We start from the raw sequence: 6,025 nt of genomic DNA, 5'->3' as shown, positions 1-6,025 counted from the left end.
AAAGCCCCGGCCCCCACCTGCTGGCCTCCGCCTCCCAGCAATTTTCCACCTTGCAGCAAACAGCAAGCAGTCTGGTCAGCTTCAGCACAGCCTGATTTAGCATGAACAGCTGATTGGCAGTTGGATCTACTTCCCGGAATACTGCCTATCAGCTGTTCCATGCCACAGGGATAGCCACTGCCTATCACCGCCTCTGCACTTCATTTTCGGCCTCCTCATGCCACTTTTCAGTCTCACACCCCATTTTTGCCCCATTTTCAATCCCCAACCGGGATGTGCTGAGGCCGAAAATGTGGCGTGCAGAGGCGGTGATGGGCGGTAGCGATCCCTGCAGCCTGGAACAACTGATAGGCGGTATTCCGGGAGGCCAATCCAACCGCCAATCAGCTGCTCGTGCTAAATCAGGCTGAGCTGAAGCTGACCAGGCTGCTTGCTGTTTGCTACAAGGAGGAAAATTGCTGGGAGGCAGAGGCAGATTATTCTTTTCTTTTTTCCTCCCCAAGAGCTAGGTATGTCTTATAGTCCGGAGAGTCTTACAGTCCGAAAAATACGGTAGACTTTTTTTAAAAAGCCCAAATTTATATGGGTAGAAATTTAAAGCACCCATTTCTGCTGATGCTTTTTCTGGAAGAAAGGGGAAGAACTCAGCTAATTTTCAATTGGATCCCCATAAGGGTGAAGTTTTTTTTTATTTTTATCCCTCCCACCCACAAAACCTCAAAAGGGCCAACCCACCCATGCCCTTTTTGGGATCCCCATAAGGGTGAAGTTTTTTTTTATTTTTATCCCTCCCACCCACAAAACCTCAAAAGGGCCAACCCACCCATGCCCTTTTTGGGACAAAGAGCAGAAAAGAGGAAAGGACAGCATAGCAGACTCACATTGGCCCATCAGTGAACCTACATAAAGTTTGGTTGAGCCAAAACAAAGTATTGAAACAAAACAAAAGCCACTTTTCTAGAATATCAGAATGCTGGCGCGGCATGGAGGAAAAACGATGCTAGAATGTTTCTCAACCTCAGCAACTTGAAGATGTGTGTGGACTTCAGCTCCCAGAATTCCCCAGCCCTCAAACTGGGTTCCTGGGAGTTGAAATCTATGTATCTATTGACATTGAAAGCACTGCTAAACTATGCTTTGTGCATGGGTGTTCTTTGTTGACCATTTGGGAAAGTGTCCATCGTCCTCGCCCACAACAAGGGATAGGATTATTTTCTGTCTTTGACAGCAAACATTATGGGATGATGCCAGGGGTGGGTTGCTACCGGTTTGTTTCACGCGTGTGTGCACAGTTGCCTGTAAATTGTTCTTCACATGCACAGAACATTTAAAAAATGACTGAAAAACAAGACTGTAGTGGCAACCAGGGAACCAGTTTGGGGGCATGGCCAGCCTGCAGTCTCTACCAGTTCGGAACCCAGTCCCAATTTCCACTACTGGTTTGCTCGAACCAGTGGGAACTGGTAGCAACCTACCTCTGGATGATGTTCCAAATGGAAGGAGCCACCACAGAGAAGGCCCTTCTAGGGGGAATGAGGATCGCTGCTCAGCTGCAGAGCCTTTGCTCACCAGCAGAAACTGATCTTCCCCAACTACAGATAGTCCTCATTTAGCAACCATAATGGGGGACCAAAGAGTTGATCATTAATCAAAGCATATGCTAAGTGAAACCTTCTTATCTTCCTTTTCTTTAAAGACCTGTGAAGGTCGTAAATGCAAAGGATTGGTCGAAAAGTTGATTTTTTTATCACCATTGTAACTGCAAATAGACATTGTACAAAACAGTTGCTAAACGAGGACTACCTTTAAGTACGACCTTTTGGGGTTGGGTTTCTTCATCTTATGCCAACATGAGGTTATAAGGAGTTGTAGTTCAGATCCTTTAGAGCAGTATCAATCCAGGAAATGCAAGTGCCCCTTAAGCAATCATATATATAGCTGTGTACGTGTATGTATATGTGTTCCAGCATAGCTCTGGTATATATATTTCAACCAAACTTAATACACAGATGACTTACTCTCTGGAGTAAAATACTGTGGGGTAAGACACCCCTAAAACCCATGGGGGGTGGTGGTGTTCTGTTAAGATACAGACTATTGTACTATACTGCCATACTGGCTTCTACTGTACAGCGCAGTGGAATTGCCATGATAACAGATTCACAGTACTCCACTCAGACAACATCCAATATTTTTCAAAAGGAAAAAGGCAGTTGGTTCCAATTATGACCCAAATGATTAATCTGTTTCTTTACAATATATCTGGTTGAAGATAATGTTTTAGAATTGCCATGATCAAGGTTTTAAACAATTTTTTTTTTAAAAAAAGAAACCCTGTTAATAAATAGTATTCCAAGCTCGGGACAAAATGATATTTCATTTCAAAGTTTAAATGTTCCAACAAAGGGAATAACAGAAACTCAAGACAAGTCATATTTTTCCCTCTCAGAAATGCAGAGAATAGCTGAAGTAATCCCTGCTATTTTATTTATTTATTTTGTTTAATAAAATATCCTTGGCAAAAAAAATGGAACAATCATGGAGTGGTTTTTTAAATCTTGCTGCCTATTTGGTGAAAAATGATTCTTTTAGGGATTTATTTCCATAGGTTATGTTGAAAGTAACTCCATTGGACCACTAGCCTCACAATTCAGTACACAACAAGAGTTTTAAAAAACTAAACAAAATATCTAGAACATACAAAAACAAAATTTACAGGTACAATATAGGTGGTACCTTGCTCAACAGTAGTAACTGTGAGAGGGATCTTGGAATCCTAGTGGACAACCATTTAAATATGAGCCAGCAGTGTGTAGCAGCTGCCAAAAAAGCCAACACAGTTCTAGGCTACATAAACAGAGGGATAGAATCAAGATCAAGTGAAGTGTTAATACCACTTTATAATGCCTTGATAAGGCCACACTTGGAATACAGCATTCAGTTTTGGTCGCCACGATGTAGAAAAGATGTGGAGACTCTAGAAAGAGTGCAGAGAAGAGAAACAAAGATGATTAGGGAACTGGAGACTAAAACATGAAGAACGGTTGCAGGAACTGGGTACCTCTAGTTTAATGCAAAGGAGGACTAGGAGAGACATGATATCAGTGGCCTAATATCTCAGGTGCTGCCACAAAGAAGAGGGAGTCAAACTATTCTTCAAGGCATCTGAGTGTAGAACAAGAAGCAATGGGTAGAAACTAATCAAGGAGAGAAGCAACTTAGAACTAAGGAGAAATTTCCTGACAGTTAGAACAATTGATCAGTGGAACAGCTTGCCTCCAGAAGTTGTGAATGCCCCAACACTGGAAGATGTTGGATAGCCATTTGTCTGAAATGGTATAGGGTTTCCTGCCTAGGCAGGGGATTGGACTAGAAGACCTCCAAGGTCTCTTCCAACTCTGCTATTGTATTGTATTGTATACACTGCTGTTTTTCTGTAGATGAATAATGAAGGTTTTTGCCATAATGATTCCATAAACAAGTTTGAAAAACACTGTCTTTTTTATGCAAACGTTTTATGCAAAGAATTGAAAGTTTTCCTCTTTTTTTTAAGTGCTGTGTCCAGTACTATGTTCCAAAGGCCACGCTTGCTACCTAAAGAACTGAGGAGCGAAGTAGGAGTAATCTCTAATAGTAAACTAAAATGGTGCTGTACCTTTGATGTTTATTCTGACATGTGTGCCCAGTATAACTATCTTAACAAGTGAGGTGGCTTTCATTAAGTTTAGCAGCTTTGGTAGGAGTCCTGATGCTGATGGATTTTTTATGCTGATGGAGCAGTTTGGTTTCACCTTGAATTAAAAGGGAGGGGTCAGGCGGGAAGCTGTAGTCATTCTTCATTAACATAATAATCGAGCCCTATTTGTGGTCCATGGAACCAAAAGCTTGGCTGTAAAAAAAGGGACTAGCCAGCTCAACCAACCAGTCTTGAGCTCTGAATCACCAGCTGCTCACCTACATAGTCAGTCAGTAAAGAAAAAAAAAATGATTAAATTGATTTAGCATTGAGCCTCTAATGCGGGTCAACATGGTTCCCTTACAGAATTTGCAGCTGGTATCTATCCATCGCCACCTGATCATTTAGATTCTTCTGAATTTTTTTTTAAATCTCTCTTTTTGGATCATTAAAGATGGCTATCGCTTGTATACATTTGCACTGGAAGGTGGATTATTGATCAAGGCTGGGGCTTCCAATTCATTTTCAACCAGCTATTGGTGCTGCAATGGATCTTCACTGCAATTATTCAACTTCGGCGAGCACGCTAATTACTAAGTTGGCTGCATGCTTGTTGCGCCAATCCTACTTTAGGGAATCTTTCCAGAGGAGAGCAGCAACCTGCTCATTCACATACCTATGTATTTAGAAGAGGGGTACACAGGGCCTGCCAGGAACGGTTGCATTCCAAGACCCATCATCCTGAAACCACATGGCCAGATCAAAGGCAAAGAGGGTTGTTATCCCTGACCTCTTGTAGGAATTATTTGGCTGTGAATTATTAGGTAGCAGTCTTGAAGAAGTCTTTCAAAGCTTCATTTGGCAATAGAATTGCTAACTTGGGAAAAAACAATCTATTTTGCAAAGGTGGGTAGTATAACCTTTAGGGCTACATGCAATATTTTTACCTCTCTCCACCCACCCCACTTGTAGAATAGTCCATATATGGAGCAGTTAGCATAACTACTGTGCTTCCCCAAAAATAAAACAGGGCCTTATTTTCTTTTGCTCCCCAAAATAAGTGTTTGGCCTTATTTTCTGGAAGGTCTTATTATTTTTGAGGTGCAGGAAACGGCAAGCTGTGTTGCAGTATTTTCCGGGAGGGCTTATTTTAGCACATGCACTCAAAAGCTCAATTGGGCTTATTATCCAGGGAGGTCTTATTTTGGGGAAAAACATGGTATTTTTTTGCCATTCTCACCGTATCCTTTGCTGCCTTCTGCAAAAATATTGAGGCTGGTCCCAGCCCCCCAAATGTTATCCTTCCTGTCATAGTTTTAGCCTTATGTTGAATAATTCCACAAAGAATTCTAGTTAGCAATATAAGTACCTGCGCTGGAAACATGCCAAGCTCTGGGCTACTTTGCTAAATGCTTTGTAGGGTTCAAATTTTTTACATTTTGCAAACTACTAAGTTCACATAACATATTTAACCAGGCATAGCTTAGCATCCTGAATCTGTTAACATTATCTGAAGAAGTATTGGGATCTGTACTTGATACAGTTTTTGTGATTTTATCAGGAATGCAGAATGCCTTAAACTTATGATCTTTTGTTAGAGCTACTATAAAATTAGGTGCATTGCACAGTAAATGACATGATTTATGGATTCTGGTCTAGTCCGAGATCGGTTCAAATTTTTTTTTTTTGCTAAGTCAACAAACTTATTGGAAATCTGGAGGTGGAGCCTTTGTCTATTGCTACTGTGGCCCAGTGACCTTAAATTTATGATGAAACTTTCCCTGACAGGCTGTTTCCTATAAGTGAAGTGTGGTGTTTTAATAGAGCAATTGGAATGGGCTGGGGCATTCAAATTGGTGGGAGGTTCCCTTGTGGAGTATCAGGGTTTTATTCACAGACATCCAGAGAAGTGTTAAGAACTGAAGGAAGATGGAATGGGAGCAAGCAGAGGGGAAAAGAACTTGGTGAGAAGGAGACGGAAGAAAGGGTGGGGGGGCGGAATGGAATAGAAGCATCAAAACTTCAAGGAAACTAGGACAGTGGGAAAACAGGAAGAATTTAGGAGAATGGAAGTCATTGTGAAGTGGAGCTAAAAAAAGACTGAAGGCAAAGAAGAAACAAATGCACTTTGGAGTTCTCAAGTTTGCCGTGAGTGGAGGTGGGCTTAATGAGTGCACAAGACTGGATGTCTTTCCTTGATCTTTGGTCTTCCAAAGAAAGAAGGTCTGCAGAGTTGGATTTCTTCACTCAAGACTAATTAATTGGTCTGAGAAGCTTTAGGAGCAGATTGGGCCGAGAAGAACCAAAAGCAGCACAAAGTGGTCCTTAACTTTGTTCCTCAACTTTTGC

Source organism: Thamnophis elegans, chromosome Z (genome assembly GCF_009769535.1).
Source record: "Thamnophis elegans isolate rThaEle1 chromosome Z, rThaEle1.pri, whole genome shotgun sequence".
NCBI classification, from domain to species: domain Eukaryota; kingdom Metazoa; phylum Chordata; class Lepidosauria; order Squamata; family Colubridae; genus Thamnophis; species Thamnophis elegans.
This window is presented reverse-complemented; position numbering follows the sequence as displayed.